Genomic DNA, 22,205 nt, shown 5'->3' with positions numbered 1-22,205 from the left:
ATGGCCATGTGAACACAGTGACACATAGTGAGAACACCAAGTGACAATGAAGGCAAAGTTTGAAGTTCTGGATCTGCAAGGCAAGGCATACCAAAGAATGACGGCAAACCCAAAGAAGCTAGGAATAGTTAAGGATTTGCCCTACAGGTTTCAGGGGGCACATGGCCTTGCTGACACCTTGATTTCAGAGTTCTGACCTCCAGAACTATCAGACAATAAATTTCTCTTGTTCCTAAGTCACCTCGTTTTTGGAACATCATTATGGCAGTGCCAGGAAACTGATAAATAATTATATTTTTATATAATGATAATTTTTTTGCAACGATAGAAAAGGATACTATAATTAAGACCCCTACCCATTTGACTATCAAGAGACTTTGAACCGTTTGCCACATCTACTCTGAGAATGAAGGCCATCCTAAGCCTCCAGACTTGCAGTATGCCAGAAAATGTCAACATCACTTTGAAGGGATGCATAGTTATTATGAAGGGTCCCAGAGATTTTAATCATTTTAATCAATACAGAGCTCAGTCTCCTTGGGAAGAAAAAGAAGAGGCTCCAGGTTGACTAAAGGTGTCAGTCAGCATAGGCTGCTATAACAGAATTCCACAGACAAGGTGGTTTTAGACAACAGAAATGCATTTCTCACAGTGCTGGAGACTGGGAGTCCAAGATCAACACTCTAACAGATTCAGTGTCCTGTGAAGACCTGCTTCCCATTTCACAGATGGCTGTCTTCTCACTGTGTCCTCTCGTGGCAGAAGGGGAAAGGATGCTGACTCTCCAGGATCTGTTCTACAAGGTCACTAATCCCATTCATGAGGGTGCCACCATCATGACCCAGTCACCTCACAAAGGCTCCATCTCCAAATACCGTAACTTTGGGGATTAGGTTTCATTAGATGAATTTGGGAGGGACACAAACATTCATTCTCTAGCAGTGGGGAGAAAGAAAGGAACTGGCTACAGTTTGGACTATCTGTAGTCATGTACAGAAGATGATCAAGAATGAGATTCTGGGCTTCCATTACAAGGTGAGGTCTGTGTATTCTCACCTCTCCTTCAGTATCGTTATTCAGTAGGATGGGTCTCTTGTTGAAATCGGTAGTTTTGGGGGGTGAGAAATAGTGTAGTGTTTGAATGAGTCCAGGAATTGCTTGTTCAAGCCCAGAAAGATGACTTAGGTCTTGAAGGAAATGACATTGAATATGTATCATGTTTAGCTTCTTTGATTCAGCCACAATAGTTAAAAGCAAGAATATCAGAAAAATTCTGGATGGTATATGTCTTTGGGAAAAAAAAAAGACAAACAACAGAAACAGTTCCAGTTCCAGTTCAACAGTTAGATGAATAAGATCTAAGAATTGTCCAGTTACAGAAACAAGATGCTGGACCTACTTGTGGTATTTAAAAGATGCGGTAGAAGTCTTCTATTTCAGACTCGTTAGAAAAGAGAGGGAGAGACCCCAATAGGTGACTTGGCAATATTATGACCATGATCTTTAAAAAAATCTTCAAATTCTGTGTTATAAAATAGAAGACTGTAATTATGAGAGAGTTCAAAATCCCCCAAGGGCATGATATGGGAAGAGGATGGTGTCCTGCCCAGCTGTTACTTGCTTGCACTGTACCCAGCTTCTTCCTAAACCCAGAGGTTCTCACACCCTTGTGTGGGATCTCTGCATTTCCTCTCCCCTTCTTTTCTCCCCTACTCCCCCTTGCTCCATTAAAAACAATCCTATACAATTTTGAAACAGGATCTCTGAAAACACCAACGCCCTTTAGATGGGATACCAATGACACAATCGATTTATTTTTAATGTGATAATTCTGTTGTTTTTGCCAAACCACGAAAGCATCCAAACACACAAAAATCCAGACTGGCAGCCACTTGGAAGGCATTGCCAACTTCTGTGTGTCCCTGGGCGGCACCTTGAGAATTGGCTGTGATAATTACCTAGTGTAGTGTTTCTTAACCCTGATTGCACATTAAAATCACCTGGGAAGATTTTTTTAAACCTTCTCACTCCAGACCAATTAAATCAGAAGCTCTAGGGAGAGGGCCTAGGCATCAGCAATTTGTAAAAGATCCTCAGGTGATTCCAGCATGCAGTCAGGGTTGAGAACCCGTGGCTTAATGTCATGTTGCGTTACCACTGGAGTCAGGACACTCTGATAACAAGAGGCAGAGGTGAGCACCCATCCCTGCCCCTTACAGCTCTCTGCTTTTTGTCTGATTGGAGTTATAATAAAGCCTGAGTGGAACTAAGATTAAGCCTGGTAATTGTCATGGCAATGCCCTAGATTTTTCTATCAAATCCAATCTTATTTGTGACGGGAGACGCAGAAGTGACTCTAGTGATGTTAAAATATTTCTGCTACTATTTAGAATATTCAGCATTAAACTCAACAGAGTTTTCCCATAAAATTTCAAACATGAAAACTTTTAAAAACAGCAGATATCACCCGAATAAAAAAAATTATTATTAATTGTAAAGTGTGCTTGATCACAGAGAATTATCTAGGCAATCAGCATCATGTATAGCCTTTAATGCCTTCTGTCTGCTGAATGTGAGTTCTGCATATTGATCACAAATTTGCAAATTTTTCTAGCTTATGCCTCATCACTCCCTTCTTTGATTAAATATAAAATAAGTGGGATTTGATAATCATAAAGCTGAGAGGGACCTGTGGAAACCATTTTGTCTAGCCCTGTCAATTTGCAATTATATACCAAATCCATGAAGAGAGTCAGGCTTTTCTGGTCCTTCTGTTAAATTCATGAATTCTCTAGTATAGACCACTGCAGCATCCTTCTAATGGCTCCCCCTTTCCTGCCCTCCTTTTTTCTCCACACTCCACAGACTCTTTGTGATGGTTCTAGACACAAATCCAATCAAATCCCTCCCTTCCTTGCTTGACATTCTTCAATGACTCCTTATTTGCCTCTGGTCTGAATGCAAACTCCTTAGCATCACCTACAATCCTTTGTGAATGATCTGACCCTGCCTCCCTCTGCAGATTCATCTCCTAGAGCCTCTCTTTTTCACTCTAAATTGTAGTCATACCAGAGTTCTAAGTGGTCTGAATGCAGTTCTCCAAATGTGTCCTTATACCACCATGTGTCTGCACATGCTATCTTTTCTATCTGAGATGCTTTCTCTCCCCTTCTATAAAGAGACCCTTCCTCTGTTCTCCCATTTGTATAGTTCATATTGGGTTGTAATGAGCAGGCGGGAGAGAAATCAGAATCGCAGCACAAGATGTGGAAAGTGGGAGAAGACTTACTGAAATGACAGTAGAAGTTTGGTGGATGGAATTTACTTCCTGAAATAAAAGGTCTTCTCAATTCTTGCTGTATAAATATCTTCAAAGTTCCATATAAGACCAAGGTCAGATGGGTTGAAAATGGAACTCTCTTGGGAGGCGGGTGGTAGTAGTGGTTGTATTTCAGGGACCATAAGTAGAGAGAGAATGGTTTCTTTTCTGTCTATCTGTCATCATCATCACCATCATTTGTCTTTAGTTGGGTTTCAGGTGTGGAAGTTTAATTTAACCACACTCTTCAGTTCATGGCATCTTATTAGCATTGCTTTACACAAAGATGCTATTTAATCTAGTTTTTTTTTCTTTTAATTTTATTAAAATTTTTTATGCAAATGCTTATTCCTATTCCCCTTCTACCACGTAGGAAACACTTCCAATGTATTTAATGTTCATCTTTTTATTTGTATGTATTCTTTGGTGGTCCATCTAAAAATTGACTTTTAGTAGTACTGTATTCTATTCTTCGTTCTATAGTTTTCTTTTTTTCCATTGTGTTTTTAATATTATACCTGTTGCTATGCGTATTTGGAGTCTGGCTTTCTAGCTGCTCAACCATCACATTTCACCTTTGCATGTCTTCCCCTCCCCCATCTTGGGGACTGAGCCCCTGGAGAGCTTCCAGTATTCTGTCCCTATGGACAACTTTGAAAGTTATAGCCTCTTGCATGTCCCCTTATGGATGTGTGTGAGCCTGTGTCTGTGATAGGTACTCAAGAAGGGGGTTCTAGATGTGTATACACTTGACCTGACCAAATGGTGCCATTGATTTGCCAGGTTGTATGACAATGTGCGCCTGTCTACATGCCCGCTGGCACAGCGTGATATTGTTACCTCTCCGCCATCACTTGGTATGACCTAGCTCTCTAGAATCTGCCCATATTAGAGAAGAAGCCCATATTAGAAAAGGCCTCATTTTGCTTTCCTTATCTTATTTCTTTTAAAGATTTTATTTATTTATTTGAGAGAGAGCATGAGCTAGTGAGTGCACAAGCAGGGGGAGTGGCAGAGGGAGAGGGAGAAGCAGGCTCCCTGTTGAGCAGGGAGCCTGACAGAGGGCTGATCCCAGGACCCTGATCTCAGGACCTGAGCTGTAGGAAGGCAGCCATTTAATCAATTGAGTCACCCTGGTGCCCCTGCTTTTCTTATTTTAAATGGACCTTATATTTTAGAGCAGTTTTAGGTTCTTAATAAAATTGAGGGGAAAGCAAAGATAGTTCCCTTCTATAATCCTGTCCCTGCACCAGCCTCCTCCGCTGTTAATACCCTGCACAAAAGTGGTACATTTGTTACAATCGATGAAGCTGCAATGACACATCATAACCACACAAAGTGCAGGTGTACATTAGGATTCACTCTTGGTGTTGTACATTCTGTGTGTTTTGACAAATATATGATGACATATATCTACCATTACAGCATCATACGGAATAGTTTCACAGCCTTAAGAATCGTCTGTGCTCTCCCCTGATTCATTCTTCCTCCTTCATAACCTCTGGCAACCACTGTTTATTTTTGTTTTTGTTTTTATTTTTTTTTACTGTCTCTTACTTTGCCTTTCCCAGAATGTCATATACTTAGAATTATACAATAGGTAGCCTTTTCAGATTGGCCTTTTCCACTTAGTAATATGCATTTAAGATACCTCCAGATCATTTCATGGCTTCATTGCTTACTTCTTTTTAGTACTGATTTAACCACAGTTTACCCATTTGGCTACTGAAAGACATCTTGGGGGCACCTGGGTGGCTCAGTGGGTTAAAGGCTCTGCCCTTGGCTCAGGTCATGATCCCAGAGTCCTGGGATCGAGCCCCGTATCGGGCTCTCTCCTCAGCGGGGAGCCTGCCTCCCCTCCTCTCTCTCTGCCCTGCCTCTCTGCCTACTTGTTATCTCTGTCTGTCAAATAAATAAATAAAATCTTAAAAAAAAAAAAGACATCTTGGTTATGGTAGTTACAAATAGAGCTACTACAAATATGGGGGGGCATGTTTTTATATCAATTTTCAACTCATTTGAATAAATACTAAGAAGGGCCATTGTTGGATTACATGGGAAGAGTATGTTTAATTTTGTAAGAAACCACCAAACTGTTTTCTGAAGTAGCTATTCCATTTTGCATTCCACCACCAAAGAATGCGAGCTCCTATTCCTCCACATCCTCACCAGCATTTTGTGTTGTCAGTTTATGGATTTTAACTATTCCAATAGGTATTAGTGGCATCTCACTATTGTTTTAGTTTGCATTTCTTGAGTGATACATCATGTAGAGTATCCTTTCATATGCTCATTTACTGACTGTATATCTTCTTTGGTGAGGTGTCTATTTCGGTCTTTTATCCCTCTTATAAATCAGGTTTTTAATTTTCTTACTGTTGGGTTTTAAGAGTTCTTTGTGTATTTTGGATAACAGTCCTTTATTAGATGTGTCTTTTGCAAATACTTTCTCCCAGTCTGTGATTCATCTTCTCATTCTCTTGACAATGTCTTTTGCAAAGCAGAAGTTTTGAATTTTAATGAAGTCCAGCTTACCAATTATTTCTTTCATGGAGCATGCCTTTGGTGTTATATCTAAAAAGTCATCACCAAACCCAAAGCCATTTAGATTTTCTCTGTAGATTAGACTTAATAGATTTTCTCTATTTTGTAATAATGGCTGTGTTTAGCAATCAGCTCACAAAATTCCTGAAAATTTAACAATCATCTCTTATGAGCTGGCATGAGCCAACTCCAGCATACCACTGTGTGTAGCCATATGGGAATAGAGAAAATTGGATTCATTATTTACAGTATGTGCCAGAATAAATTCCAAATGGATCAGAGACATAAGTGTAAAAATAAAATGAAACCATACAAGTACCAGGAAAGACGTGGATAAATTCTCTATAACCTGGGAGTGGGGAACAATTTCTGAATTATGGCTTAAACTCCAGAAGCCTTAAGGGAAGTTGGATTATATTAGTTTCATAAAATGAACTGAGAATTTTTCTTTTTGCATTTTTTGGAACAACTTATATAACATGGGAATTGTGTTTTTAAAAGTTTAATAGAGTCCATTTAAAAAGCATCCAGGTCTAGAGATCTTTGGGATGGAGTTTTAACTACCAGTTCAATTTCTTTAATCCTTCTGAATCTATTTTAAATTACCTTTTTCTTTTTGTGCCAGTTTGGCATTTTGTGTATTTTCTGGCATTTTGTGCCTTTTAGCTATGCTTGCTCTAAAATCTTTAATTATTTCCTCCTCTTCATTTTTTGATTGTGTTTTACTTAGTTTTTTATCTCCTTTATTTTCCTACCAGTCTTTTAAAAATTTTTTTTATTTTTTTAAAAAGATTTTATTTATTTATTTGTCAGAGGGAAAGAGGGAGAGAAGCAGGCAGAGGGATAAGCAGGCTCCTGGCTGAGCAAGGAGCCTGATGTGGGGCTCGACGCAAGGTCCCTGGGATCATGACCTGAGCCGAAGACAGACCTTTAACCAACTGAGCCTCCCAGGTGTCCCAGTCTTCTTTTTTTTTTTTCTCTAAGAATTTTATTTATATACTTGGGAGACAGACAGCTCACAAATAGGGGGGAGGGGCAGGGGGAGAGGGACAAACAGACTCCCCACTGATCAGGAACCTGATGCAGGGCTGGATCCCAGGACTCCAAGATCAGGGCCAGAGCTGAAGGCAGTTGCTTAACTGACTGAGCCACCCAGGCGCCCCTCCTACCAGTCTTATCAGAGATTTATCTTGGTTATCTTTTCAAAAACAGAACTTGTAGTCTTATTAATCTCCTCCACTTAAAAAAATCATTATATTGTTTTTTTATTAACTCCTTTCTAATATTCTTTTTTCTTCTTTGAGTTTCTTTTGATGTTCTTTTTTTTAATCCCTTCTTGAGTTGGATGCTGAGCATATTTATTTTCAACTTTTATTGTTTCCTGATAAACATATTTAAATATATATATGCTCTTCTAAATTTCTTTAATTATGTCCCATATATTTTGTGTTTTTATATTCATTTAATTCTAGATTTCTTCTTCTTCTTCTTCTTCTTCTTTTTCTTCTTCTTTTAAAAATTTATTTATTTGAAAGAGAGCTCATGGGAGAGGGACAGAGAAAGAGAAAGAAAATCTCAAGCAGACTTTTTGCTGAGTGCAAAGACTGACTTGGGGCTCAGTCTCATGACCCTGAGATCATGAGCTGAGCCAAAACCAAGAGTCAGGACAATTAACCAACTAAGCCATCCAGGTGCCCATAGGTATTTCTTTATTTTGATTATAATTTCATTTTTAACTTATGAGTTATCTAGTAATATGGAGTTTTCAAATATGAGACATATAAAGAAATTCTGTTATGTATTTGTAATATTATTTCATTATGTTTGGAAGATATAATATATAAGACATTGTTCCTGGTGAGTTTATTGAGACTTCCTGTAGACATGATACATTCATGTTAATATGTGTATGTTTCTAAAAATGTATATTTGCTTGCTATTTGTTGCATGAACTATTATGGCATATGTATATCAGAAGATATATATTATACACAGCATACCATCAGAACATACCTATCAAAGATCTGAACAGTATAATTAATAGCGTAAGCCTACCAATTATACTATTTAGATAAAAATCTACTTAATTTTTGTTTTCTTAATGCATTTCTGATAATTGCATGTTAATAATTGCAACTATTTATATGTTTCTGTCTGTATGCTGTCAGTTACCATAACCTGTTATTAGGTCCATATAGGTTTGTGATGGTTATATCTTCTTACTTTATTGTTTTGTTTACCTTTTATCTCAACTTTTTTTGTCAGCTACTATCATTGATGTTTCTTTGTGTGTATTTGGGTTTTATAATCATTTCTCACAGACAATGTATTTTGGATTTTGTTTTTATTTTTTTTTAAGATTTTATTTATCTATTTTGATAGAGAGAGAGCATGAGCAGGGGGAGGGGCAGAGGGATGAGGTGAAGCATACTCCCTGCCGAGCAGGGAGTTAGAGGTGGGGCTTGATCCCAGGACGCTGGGATCATGACTTGAGCCAAAGCCTGACACTTAACCCACCTAGCCACCCAGGTGCCCCTGTTTTTATTTTTTAATACTATTGGAGAGCACTTGTGTTTTTACTTGTGAGTTAACTGTATTTACATTTACCGTGATTGCTTTTGTGTTAGAAATTACTTCTCCTACCATGTCTCTTATTTTTGATTTACTGCATTTTCTTTTTGTTTTCTGTTGGCTCAAAAAACTATTTTGTTTTTGTTCAAGGGTGGCTGTCTTTAAGACCTTTGCTCATGTTTACTTGTTCTTATTCTTTTTTTTCTAAAGATTTTATTCATTTATTTGAGAGAGAGAGAGAGCATGTGTGCATGAGGAGGGAGAGGGGCAGAGGGCGGAGGGAGAAGCAGACTCCCCACTGAGCAGGGAGCCAGATGCGGTATTCAATCCCAGGACCCTGAGATCATGGTGTGAGCCAAAGGCAGATGGTTAACCAACTGAGCCACCCAGGCATCCCTGTTCTTGTTAATTTCTTAAACTTATCAACATATGTATATTTCTCCTAACTAGACAAGTAATTTAGTGAACTTGTGTGTGTGTGTGTGTATAATTGCTATTTTACACACACAAACACACCCATGTCATAATGGTTCTGCTTCTCTGATTGAACTCTATTATACCCAAATACAGAAAGAGAGCAAAAGTTAAAAAGAGATAAGGAAAACCCCAAACCAAGAATCATCAGAGTAAAACTCAAGACTATCAAAGACAAGGAAAGAATTTTAAAAACTTCCAGAGAAAATGAAGAGATCGTTAACAAGAACAAGAATCAGGTTGAACGGTGGGCACAAGAGGACAAATGGAAAAATATGTTCTAAATATTAAAGGAAAATAAATTTGAACCTTGAGTTTTATGGCTAGCCAAATTGTCTTTCCAATGTGATGGCTTAAATATAAATATAAATATAGATGTGTATATATTTTTTAAAATAAGACTGAGAAGGATATGATACTGTAAACAGGTATTACAAGCAGTACTTAATATTCAAGAAATATGGAAAAGGGGATACAATTCCTTGGTCAGGTTTACTACAGATCAGGAGGTTGAGAACAGAAGATGGAAGTAAAGGGGGGGTGGACAAAACATACTGGGACTCAGGAGCTCAAACTGGAGCCTGTGAGGCCAGACGGAAACTCCCATTAGTTCTTGTTGCCTCTAACCTTGATTTTATGTGTTTCCCACAGAAACCAGAGCCTTTCATCACGATTGCCAAGCACACACCTGGGCCAGGGGTCAGTGACACTGTAGTGAGGATCTGTGCAACATACAGAGGTTGGAGGAAACTCCATGGCTGCTTTTCCCCAAGGAGGTGAGCTAGCAGGTTAGTGACAGTACCATTCAAACCTTTCACAGGGACCTGGCTTATGTCCCACCTCAATGGAAATGCACAGGAAATAGAGTTGGGGAAACCAGATTTGGCCTAGCCAAGTGGATACAAAGCCACTGCTCTCAGGTGTCAGCACTCTTGCTCCCACTGTCCACATCTTCTAGCCTTCTTCGGGATTTCCTCTTTTTACCCTTTTCTGCTGACTTCTAGGAGCACTTGTCCATCTGATATATCTTTTTTTTTTCTTTCTTTTTTTAAAAAAGATTTATTTATTTGTTTCAGAGAGAGAGAGAGAGAGAGAGAGCACACACACTCATGCACACACACAGGCCTGTGCATGCGTGTTGGGGGAGGGGCAGAGGGAGAGGAAGAGAGATGATCTTAAGCAAGCTCCATGCCCAGTGTGGAGCCTGATACAGGGCTTGATCTCACCACCCTGAGATCATGACCTGAGCTGAAATCAAGAGTCAGACACTTAACCTACTGAGCCACCCAGGTGCCCGTGTCCCTCTGATCTTTTAACTCACCGATGTATGCATCACCTTTATCCATCTTGCTTTATATCTTAACCATTATTTTATTCACTTCAGCTATTACATATTTCATACCTTACACTCAATTTGGTCCTTTTTTTTTAAAAGATTTTATTTATTTATTTGAGAGACAGAGATCACAAGTAGGCAGAGAGGCAGGCAGAGAGAGAGGGAGAAGCAGGCTCCCTGCTGAGCAGAGAGCCCGATGTGGGGCTCGATCCCAGGACCCTGGGATCATGACCTGAGCCGAAGGCAGAGGCTTTAACCCACTGAGCCACCCAGGTGCCCCTCAATTTGGTCCTTTTTAAAAACAGTTTTCTTGGTCTTACTTCATATTGCTGACATCAGCCTTAACTTCTTGATATATTTATCATCATTAATTTCTCAGTCTGTCTCCTCTCATAATTCTGATTCAGATGGTCTATACTGTTGAGTTTGCTGTCTTTCTTATATAGCAGTTGTGGTCCTTACATGGATTTCTGTGTTTTGTTTGTTTTGTTTTGTGTGTGTGTGTGTGTTTTGGTCCCAAGAACCCCTCCTCTGTTTGACTCTCAGTTACTGTACATGGTTATGGGCTGGGACATGGCTACAGCCCAGACTCTAATTGATGTATCTGTAGGTGAGTTAAAACCAGGGAAGAGAGTCTTAGGGGCCACAGGGCAGCTGGTGATTATTCTCATTTGACCACCACCAGAAATAACTTTTCTAGTGTATATTTCCCATTTAAATGGGGAACAGCCTCTAGACTCTGGAAGCAGAGCAGTCTCCATAGATTTGCTGTCCTTGTCCTGGGGGTTTAGGGTGGGAGAGTATTCAGTGGTGAATACCCAAGGGGAGCTGGTCAGTATCCATTCCTGGTCTTCATCCCCCTTTATTCCCGCAGGGCCTTTGGGCTGCCCTCCTTGTACCCTGCTGGCCTCTGCAGCCTCAGCTGTTGCTGCCAGTTTCCGTGGTGATCAACATGCTGTGTTTGTCCATGTAGGGGAGAAGCAAGAGGAGAACAGAGAGTTGTCCTCCTCTGGCTGCCTTCCCCCAGGCTGAAGTCATTCTTGCCCCAACCCCCTGCCCCGTCCTTGCCTCCTATCCATCTCCTGAGTCTGGAGGCTTCCCAGAAACTTTTCATAGTGTTTTATTTTATTTTATTCTTTGTTGTTAGTTCCTCAAATCTGAGTTTCCCTCTGGCTTCTGTGGTTTCTTTAGGGTTGATTTCAGGAAGGAGCCAGTGGCTAATGTAGTTTCTCATCTTGACAGGAGGAGAGAATGGTTTATAGAATGAGCAGGTGTGCCAAAGAAAGGGGAGACAATCTGAGACAGCAGACACATGAATCTTAAGAGAGGAAGGCTACAAATGAACCACAAGAGTTGTTTTTTCCTACGTTTAATTTAAAAATCTTAATTAATATGTTTGAGTGTATCAGTGTGTATACATACCTATGTATGTATATACAAGACTTTAAAAGTGAAATAATGCTGTCAGGCTTGTGATGGAAAAACAGCAGTCTTCACCTTTGCCTATTCCCAATATTCTGTGCCCTCAAGGCAACAATTTTCAACTCCAAAGAGAAACCTTCCTTTAAAAAAAGTTAATTTTTTTTTTTTAAAATCTTCCTTGTGGTGTTTATTTCCACATTCTTAGTAACATGTGTATATTACTCTTTCTTGGCTTTTAAATGTTAGGTACTATGTTTGGCTTCCTAAAGTAGAAGATGAAGAGTCAGGGCTTGTACCCCACTGTGTTCTCCTTTCAGTGCACCTTCCTCCTTCTTACCCCAGCCTCGGGACAGAGTTCTGGGCTCCTTCCAACCTCAGTAAGGAGTGTTTATACTACCATGCCTGTGCAAGTCCTGTTCATGCCTGAGACACGTAGCATGCTAAGATCACATTTCCTTTCTTAAATATCTTTTTGGTTTCTTAGGGTTAATGCTGGCCTGCCCCACCCTCCCTCCCTGCCCTCACCCCCAATTGTTCAGTGTTCTCTGTGCCTTTCATAAGTCTCTGAATACTTTGATATGAGTTGAAAGCATCGGGTAATCTAGCAGATTCTTCCCCTTCTCCATTCCCATCCCTCTGTGCAGACTTAGTTTTCCTGCTCATCCTGGACTTAGCCGTCATCATCGTCTCAGGAATTTCTTTTGCCTGCTTCCTCGTGTTAGATCTCCTGTTTCCTGACTTATGTCTCTCTCTTTCTGGATTCATTCCCTTCTTTGGTGCTGAAACACCAGTAGTATCTTTTGGTTGCTTTGTAACAAAGAGTCTGTAAGAGGCAGAGTTTTTTAAGTGTGTGTGCAATGGTCATTTGCCATTCAGGCTGCCCCACATTTTTGAACACCCCTCTCTCATTGTTTTAAGAGTTTCCTGCATTATAAATTCTTTTCTTTTAAGATTTTATTTATTTATTCGAGAGCACAGAGGCAGAGGGAGAGACGGAAGCAGACTCCCTGCTGAGCAGGGAGCCTGGTGAGCCGACCCCAGGACCCTGAGATCATGACCTGAGCCGAAGGCTGATGCTTAACTGACTGAGCCATCCAGGTACCCCTAAATTCTATATTCTTAACAAAGAACATTTTTAGGTCATTTTCCAGTTGTTAGGTTACAGGTATGTGGTTTTGAGTCTACCAGTCAGCTGCATTTATGCTGGAATCAGACTCTGGATCCAGAGCTGTATGACCTGGGAGAGAGGCAAGGCCAAGGCTTCCACATGGCAGGTGCATACCCTGGTGAGGCAGTCCAGCAGGCTTTTGGAGTCCAGAGTGTGACTGAGGCACCTGCTTTTGCAGCCTCCTGATGATGACAGAGGCAGAGGTTGGAACTGGCCCCTGGGACAGCAGTGTCCTGAGTTAGCGGCTTCTGTCTGAGGCACTGACTCCCTCAGTGGGCAGGACTGTGCAGGGGTGTCAGCCCTGGAAGGGTGGTCCCTTTTCTCCCAGTCTGTGAGCTCTCTCTATCTCCTAACTAGTCTTTTTGGCTTAATTTGGTATCTTAGTTTGGGTTGCTATAACAGAATACCACAAACCTAAAGCCAACACATATTTATTTCTCAAAGTTCTGGATGCTGGAAGTCCAAGATCAGGGCACCAGCATGGCCAGGTTCTGGTGCATGTCCTCTTCCAGCTGGCAGCCTGCTGACTTCTCCGTGTGGCCTCAGATGGTGCAAGGGACAGGAGAGCCTTCTTGGGTCTCTTCTAGAAGGGCATTGGTCTCATTTGTGAGACTCATTCACCACCTCATGACCTCAGCACCCCCAAATGCACCCTCTTCTAATACCATCCGTTGGGGGTGAGAATTTCAGCATTTGAATTTGGGGGCAGAGGAAGCACAAATATTTAACCATAGCAACTGTCTAGAATAACTTCTGCTGTATTAGCTTAACCTGGCCAATGTGCCTTGTATGCCTAAAGGTATCTTGGTTCTACAGCAAGACGTATGAGTTTGATTGAGAGCAGATTTCTAATTTGGAAACTAGTTTCCTCAAAAACCAGAAAACATTTCTCCATTGCCTCTGGCTTCTAGTGTTGTTGCTGAAAATTCTGAAGCCCTTCTTTTTCTGAGTTTGTATGTGATTTACTTCTTCTCTGCAAAGTTTTTTGTTTGTTTGATCTCACAGTAGTGTTTATTCTTACTTTTTTTTGTTTTTATATTTTGAAATCTACAAATGGTCATATTTTAAAGACTCAGTTCTGTGTGTTGTCTTATGAAAAACAACTGTTTTCTGACTTTGCCCCCCTCATTTCTTTACCATTGGAAGCAAAGACTTTCATCACTAGCATATATGAATGCAATTAAATGCATTTTTAGCACACGTGTAATGGCTCCCAGAAAGTCTTTCAAAATTCTCGCATTTGGCTTGCTACTCATCTTTTCAAAAAAGCATTATACGTAAAAGTAAATCACTGCTTTGTACTTAGACGGACTTTAGGGTGTAGGGGTTGGAGACCCCATAATAGCAATTGGTTAGTTTTTCCTCCCCTTTCACTCATTTGGTAGTAGGATCTGAACCCAGGCTGCGACCTGAAAATACAAAAAGGCTCTACTTCTAGGGGGTAACAAGTAAGAGGTCTGGTGTTTCGGGGTCTATTAAGTTCCTGGCACCAGCATCTGGGATAAGACTCCTGACATGGAGAAAAGGCTGGGGAGTGAAATCTAAAGAGCTGAAGTAGGAAGCCCAGGAAAGTTGGTATGGAGCTTCTTGGCTGAGCTGAGCACTAAGAGATTGGACTCTCCCTCCATGGAATCTACAAAAACCACTGTAACCTACGTAGGGGGGTATACTGGCAGAGGCCAGCCTCAGCCCAGCACTTGGGACCCTACTTAAGCACCAGCAGAAACAGCAGCATCGGGCAGAGGAAGCCATTCCAGGCTGTCCAGGCCTCAGCTACAGCTCCATATGCCTTTGGTGTGCCTCCTTGTTCTATGCCAGTGAGCTTTAGAAAATGTCACAAATTGCTTTGGCTTTAAGAGAGTACATCTAGTTCCAGAGCTGGAAAATGGTGAAATAGGAAAAGCAGGATTCCCTTCTGAGACTATTTAGAATCCTGGAATTTCTGTATTTATAGAGGTGGGCCACGGAATCCAAGAGATAAACTGATTTCCTGCTAAAAGAACATTGAGTGTGGCATCAGGAACCCTCCTGGGACAAGGCTGGCTGCACATCAAGAGACAATCTATGAAATCAGACACTAGCATCTCTGTTGTTATGGACAGAATGTTTGTGGCCCCGACCCTCCCCCAATTTCTATGTTGGAATTCTAACTCCCAGTGTCATGGTATTAGGAGGCAGGCCTTTGGCAGATGATTAGGTTATGGTTATGAATGGGATTAGTGTTTCCATCAAAGAGGCCTCAGAGAACTTTTGCCCCTGCTGCCATGTGAGGATACAGTGAAAAGATGATCATCTATGAAGCAAAAAGTGGGCTCTCCCCAAACACCACTTCTGTAGGCACCTTGATCTTGGACTTCTCAGCCTCTGGAATTAAGAGAAATAAATGTTTGATGTTAAACCATCCTATCCACAGTATTTTTACTATAGCAGCTTGAATGGATGAAGACACCAGTGCTTACTTGCTTGCTGTTCGTGTGTGTGTGTGTGTGTGTGTGTGTGTGTGTATTTGTTTATATATATATATATATTTGTTTGTTTATTTGTTTATTTTTAAGCACCTCATGATGAAAGGTGAGGGAGAGAAGGAGCACAAAGTGGGAGGGACTGGACCTGACGTGACTTTCCTTGCCAACAGCCCTTCCCACGTTTTCCCTATTGAACCAAAGCAGTTTCCACAACTGATAAAGACATAAAGACATAAACTGGTCTTTTGGAATATGTTGGTTTTTTTATGTTTTGTTTTTTAAATCAAATATAGGGAAGAAAAGCATAGGAGCTTAAGGCTGAACATAAGGATCTCTGACTTTAGGTTCCCTGAACAATAGCCAAAGACAAAGCAAAACAAAAATGGACCTCAAAAACAAAAACAAAAGTACAAACCTCAAAAACAAAACCCAAACCATAAAACAAAAACCCAAATGAAAGAAACACTTGGTGCATTGCTGGATTCATACACCGGGGTGCATGACACAGTTTCAACAGACAATGATAAGCCTGATAGGAAACGCAGGGCGGAATTGGCTGCAGAAGCTTTTCTGGAAATGAAAAGAGGCAAATAGCCCAAACCAGGCCCCACATCTGTGACTCTCACTAAATGGACTGTCTGCTCCATCACAGCTGTTTTCAAGGTCCTGGAAATCAGTTCCCTAGCTTAATCCAAGGTGAACTGGACCCTCAGAATCTTTCCAGTCACACTCAATTCTTCTGTAGCCGTATTTGCAGACATTGTGCCAGCTGTCCTGATTCCTTGGGTGACGTGGGGGTGTCACCATGACTGTGACTAATGAAAGACACATTTGTCCTTTGTAGGCAGGGAGAAAGGGCACTAAAGAACACTTCCATAATTTAAATGGAAAGTATAGGCTGGAAATGAACAAATGGATTCCAATAAGATAAGGGAGATTATTTAAGTTTGATAGCAAGTGGTTATAACGTGAAGAAATTCGAATATGAGAGGTTCTAGTCAAGCATTTTTCACTAGAAAAAGCAAATCTCTAAAGTAAGCAAAAGTAATCAGAATGTATCAACTCAAGAGAGAACAAGATATGGCACTTGGAAAGGAAAGGTAATAACAGGGATAATAATGTTCAGGCTCTGTTATTTTTTGAGGTTGGTTCAATAAAATGTAATGCAACATTAACAATTTCTTGGGAAAAAAACCAATCAACTGCTCTTCTCTTTTTTATCTATGGCTCTATATTCCACATGAATTATTCACTGCTGTGGTTAGTCCCTTTTAGCTGGTGCATCCCTGAAGAGTTCTGGGATGTGAAGTAACAAGGAAAGTAAAATTTGCGATATTTTATTTAAGGATAAATGTTAATTAGAGCTTTATTTAAAAATGATCATCTGTTTGTTCTTACATGCTTCCTCATTTCAACTATTGATTTCACTTCATTCAAACCCAGGGTTCTTCACGTGTCTGTTGTCGTCTGGTACATTACGCCATCTTTTTCAATTCAAAATACCCTATTTACAGAAAGAGTGATTCCTTTCACATTGCTTGCTAACCTGTTATCTTTCCATTGCCTCTGAGGGATGCTGTGTAATGTGTTACACTCACAGCAAAATAAAGCTCGAGGCATTGTTTTCTAGGTGTCTTTGTTTACTAAAGCTGCACAGCAGCAGAACCCTATCATAATGTTCAGCTTGGGTTTATTTTTCCCAGGTATGGTTTTTTGAGAATCTTTTTAACCAAGGGCTTTACAAAGATAATAAAATAAGTTTTTGAGACTGATTGAAACCAAACCCCGGAATTAAAACTAATGATCAAGTTTAGCACCAAAACAGACAACAAACTTCCCGCTATTTTAAAGTGGATTTTAACGTAATTCTCTCCCTCCTCTGCACATATGGCTCAGGGAATATTTTCTGTTAGGGTATCTGTTCTGGATTCCTCTTTTCCTCAACCACAGTCCATGCTCTTCAGTACCCCAGGCTTTCTGTGACAGGATGGGTCCATATTGCTATTTTCAGACTGTTCTCTGGCTCTATGTATGTCATGGCTAATTTTGCTTCAGGTCCAGTCCTTACCAGTTGTTTCTGTAGATCTGCTTGAGTGTGGAGTGCTCTAGAAAATATGAATCTCCTCCTCTACCTGCATACCTGGGAGCAACTCTGGGTTCTGTGCCCGTCCCTCCATTCTCTCCTTCTCATCCGAGCACTGTCCCACATCAACCTTCTCTCTTCCAACTGTGCTGCAGTCCTCCCTCTGTTGTCCCAGGTGATGTGGACGGTTCTGTTCACCTTCTTTTGGCTGAAAGAGTTTTCTCCCTCATGGAAGTACAATGAAATAAGATTCATTCCTCCATTGAGTGGTTCCAAGATATTTCCTACTTAAGTGCCATTAAACAACCCCCTAAATAATAGTGGCTCGGGAGATGTATGATTCCATCCTGCAACTCAAGCAAGGAAACTACTTAGACACAAGGATGTGTGTTGTGGGATTTAGGGAGAATTGCTTGTCCCTCCATCACCAACCAACCTCTCTCCTTCCTTCTGTCTGTCTTGCCCTTGCCCTCTTCCTTCCTTGCTTCCTTATTCCTTCCAATTCCTTCCGAAAGAAGTTTGACTTACTACATGCTAGACACAGGAGTGGTGGCTTGTTAACCCATGTTCCCACACATTCTCAATCTTGACTGCATCAGATTAGTCTCTAACAGCTTGTGGGGGGGGGAGAAGATATTTGAGCCCCACTTCTAAACTACTGAGACAGAGTCTGTGGGCATGAGACTTAAGAAGTCTGTATTTTTAAAAAAATCTCCAGTCTTTTAAAAATACTCTAATGTGCAGGCAGGTTTGAGAACCCACAGCCTGAATATTGCCTGTCGTAGCCATGATGTGTTAAATGCTGCATCTGATCACTCTGATTGTGTTGGAGTTAATTTAGTTTCGTTAAACTCTCTCTTTGATGGCCTGGCTATGGGGACAGAACAGTGGCAAGGAGAAGAGTATGAACTGTCACATCAGAATGACAAAGTTCAAATTCTGACTCTACCCCAGGCTGCTTTATTGAGCAAGTTATTTGGTCCCTCCATGCTTCAGTTTATTCATCTATAAAACAGACATTAAAAATAGTACCCATCTTATAGCATTGTTGGATGATTAAATAAGATGAAACACATCAAGTACCGAGAATAACACCTGACACACAGGAGATGCTGGTCAAGTCCTAGCCATTACCCTTCTGTGATCATGATGGAGTCATAGACGTCTCTCAAGTTCAGAAGGACTTTGAAAGATGATCTGACCTTCAGGCAGTTGGATTCCCGTTTTACAGATTAGAAACCTCAGGTTCTCAAGTGATGTGCCTGCCCAAGATGATTCAAGATGAAAATAACAACAATTACAATAACAGAAGTAATAACAAGTAATATCTCTTGTGCTGTTCCTATAGACCAAACACTGCAGTAAGTCCTTGGACTGCTTAGCTCATTCCAGAACCTGCCTCCTCAGCCACCACACCCGACTTCATTCATGTGTGTGACTGTGGTATCTATGCCCATTTGGCTTTTCCTACGAAGCAACAGAATGTAGAACAAATGGCATATGTTCCCCAAAGTTTTCAAGTCGTGTCCCTACTTAAAGCAAAGTTAACTATGGAATGTTTTATGTGGTTTTAATTCTACATCACAGCCCTGACAGTTTTGGGCAGAATGACCCATCCATGCCTGGGGCTTTTCTTGCCCATAAAAGAAAGTCTTAAACTCCAGCTGGTGTCAGACCTAATGCTCAGGTCGTTCCTGAGCTATAAGACGGGCTCCCACCTTTTTAAATCCTGACCTTCATTTGCTTCGAACCCGTTTCACCAAGTTTAGAATTCTTGGCTCCGTGTACTTAATTTGGATCCATGGCTCTCCTGTACTTTTTTTTTCTTGGCCTATGCAGCAGACACAGAGATACATCTCTCAGACTCCCTCTGAAGAAAGAACGTGTTGCGCACTGTCAAGGACTGGGCTTAGGTGACTCTTCTAGCTGTTAACTCCTTCAGGTCTGCTTCAGCTTTGGGGCCCAGGCCAAACCCTTCTCAGGCCCCCAGGTCTGGCTACCTCCACTAATGCTGGTCCCTCTGAGACCTCTCTTTGCTCAGAGTTCCTCATCGGGCTGGCAGAGATTTTGTCAGGTAGGCGTCCCAGTGTGACAGCTTCCCACACCCAATCCCATTCTCTTTTTGTTTACACAAATGTTACTCACCAGTACAGTAAACATTTTGTACTCCTAACCATCTCAGAGCCTCTTTCCAGGAGTCCCAGTTGACATCTCCCACTACTCAAGGGAGAGATCCCAGTCAACCTAATTCAAGCTACCAACCCTCAACTGTGCTTGATACTCGTAACCAGGCCTGGCCGGGTACTCACTGCCCATCTAAAACCAGACGGGTGCTTAATTACATATAATCACTCAATAAACAGGTGCATATTGAGTAACCATAGTGTACTTACATCTCCATCAACGTGATCACCTCTTCTCAATGTCTGAGATAAAGAAGAAACATGGCAAATTTATATACCATGCCTCTATGTAGCCTTTGGTTCCTGCGGTGAATTGTTGGCCAGAGTTTTAACTTGAGCAATTACATACTGTATTTTAGGATCATTGGGTCCTGCCTACATAATTATAAGGTTGTAACAGAGTGAGGAAAAACAGATGTCATCAAAATAAGATAAGAAGTGACTATGTCTGTGGTGAAGAAAAATACAGTGACCATGAGTCAGCAACAATGAACTAGAGTTCACAAAGTAAATCACAGGCTGGATCTAGAAAAATAAACACAGAGTAAAAGACTCTGAGGGTTGGGTTTTTTTGTTATTGTTTCTTTCTGTTGGCTTGCTTGTTTATTTTCTAGTTTATTAATACTATACAGAGTACTGAGTCTGGGTTATGATTTCAAATTGGGAGACAGGCAGTTGTCAACATGATTTAATTTCATGGGCTCTCAGAAAGCTCCCCATATCCCAACATCCCTGTTTTGAGGGGTTTGGAGTTTTGAAGGGGGGAATGGTCATTATTAAACTTGGGGAACTTCCCACAATTATAGGCCTGTGTCATCACTGTTTAGACGTGGTCTAGACGTGTGTCATTGGAGAGGTGATGACAACAAAGGCCAGCTGTTCCAGGGGACAGGATGGGATCTTTCAGTCTCTGGAGAGGGAGAAGCAGCTGAGAGATGGGGACAGTGTCAGGGAAGAAAAAAATAAAAGAAAAATTCAACTTTGATTAGAGTAGACTGGGTACCAAAAAAGAGTTCTTGAAAACCTATTGAGGGACTAGAAGTAACTCATAAAGTGGAGGGCTGGGAAGTAGTATCTGTGGGATAGGCAGAAAGATTTGAAGAAAAAAAAAAAAAAAAGGATTATTAGGCCAAAGAAGGGAAGTGAACTTTCAACAAAATCACGAGTTTTTTCTCCAGAATGTGGGCTTCGCTTGATGCAGAAAGGGTAATGGGGTTAGATCTAAAGTAGAATTTCTTGTCAACAAAGACTGACATTATAAATTAATAAGGGAGGTTGTGAAATTCATATTCATTGAAGATAGTGCCAGTATGACCTCGCATGAAGTTGAGAAAACAAGAAGCAACCAGTTTTAAAGCCCTTTTAGACCCACAATTCTCTGATTTGTGGGAAAAATGAACATCTTTACTTTTTTCTGTGTCACCTGTAGCCTGGCACATGCAGTAAAAGTCTGAGAGTGTGGTTTTCTGAATAACCAGCCTAGAAAGCCACCAGAGCACACACACAGTGAGGTGACTCTGTCACCCATGGAGCAGCTAAAATGACATCAATAAATCATAAAATATGCCCAAGAGGGCATTATAAATCATTGAAAGTTGCTATTAATATTTTAGACTTGTTCATTTTTAGCAGTGTGTTAAATTTTAGCGTTTGCATTCCATTTTAATTCAGCACTTGATAACTGAAATAGGAGACTGTTAAAAATGATTTTAGGTTATTTTGTTGTTGTTAATTATTTAGAGATTAGATGGAATAAGGGAACTAATGGTCGTTAGCTTAATTCCCTCTGAAATTCCTGTCTGGCGCTCTGGGCACTTGGTTCTCCTGGAGTGTGGTAGGGTAATAACCTTTGGTCTTCCGTGGTGACAATGGAGCATTCAGATGCCCTTCTTGGTAGATAGTTCCCCTTCCAGGCTGTGAAGCTTTCACTTCTCAGGGAACGTAGCCATGTGGTAGCTGGTAAGGTGACCAGTTCCTTCCTAATTATCCAGGACTTTTTTTAGTTTTAGCATTGAAAGTCTCAAGTTCCAGGAAATATATCTGTCTAGGTAAACTGGGATGGTTGGTTAATCCAGACTTGTCCCTGAATCTAAAAGAATATTCTTTGACAGTACTGGCCCCAGGAAAAATGGTGGATTCTAACATATTCATCTTTAGAGCCTTCTTACTTACTTTCTGTGAACTGCAGTCACTCCGTTCTTGACTTTTTCAGTGGCTTTATACCTTCTCACGTTGGTCAGGGTGTCCTATCAGACTGTCCTCCTAGGAGTATCTACTCTTCCACATTATTAAAAACATCCCAAGTTATTAATAAAAACTACTCTTTACTGAGAACCTATTTTGTGCCCAGCAGTGTGCTAAGTATTTTGTATTATAGTATCATAGGTCTTTACAGAAACACTTTGAGGAGGAGAGCGTTATCACAAACTTTAGCCTTGCATTATCAAGAGAGGTGTATGGTCAACAAAATGTGTTTTCCCCTCTTGAAACATCATGCTTTATTTAAAAAATAAATATTGATTTTCTTAATACTTACTGCTTATAAGGACATGCAGAATCAGAAGATTAAGAAATTAGGCAAAGATCTCAGAACTGACCATTGGAAACTGTATTCTAACATCTATGGGTTTTGCCTAATCA

The 22,205-nt window shown here is 40.6% G+C and overlaps 1 pseudogene across 1 annotated transcript; it reads left to right on the top strand.

The window, feature by feature from the left end:
• The first annotated feature begins 406 nt into the window (after positions 1-406).
• On the top strand, positions 407-1,351 carry LOC308343339 (large ribosomal subunit protein uL6-like; annotated as a pseudogene). The gene is made up of 2 exons: positions 407-574; positions 940-1,351. The product of its transcript is annotated as a large ribosomal subunit protein uL6-like (transcript).
• The last annotated feature ends 20,854 nt before the right edge of the window (positions 1,352-22,205 follow it).

This window comes from Martes martes (genome assembly GCF_963455335.1).
Source record: "Martes martes genome assembly, chromosome: 5".
Classification (NCBI taxonomy): Eukaryota; Metazoa; Chordata; class Mammalia; order Carnivora; family Mustelidae; genus Martes; species Martes martes.
The sequence above is the reverse complement of the archived record's forward strand: the minus strand, read 5'-3'. Positions and strand labels throughout refer to the sequence as shown.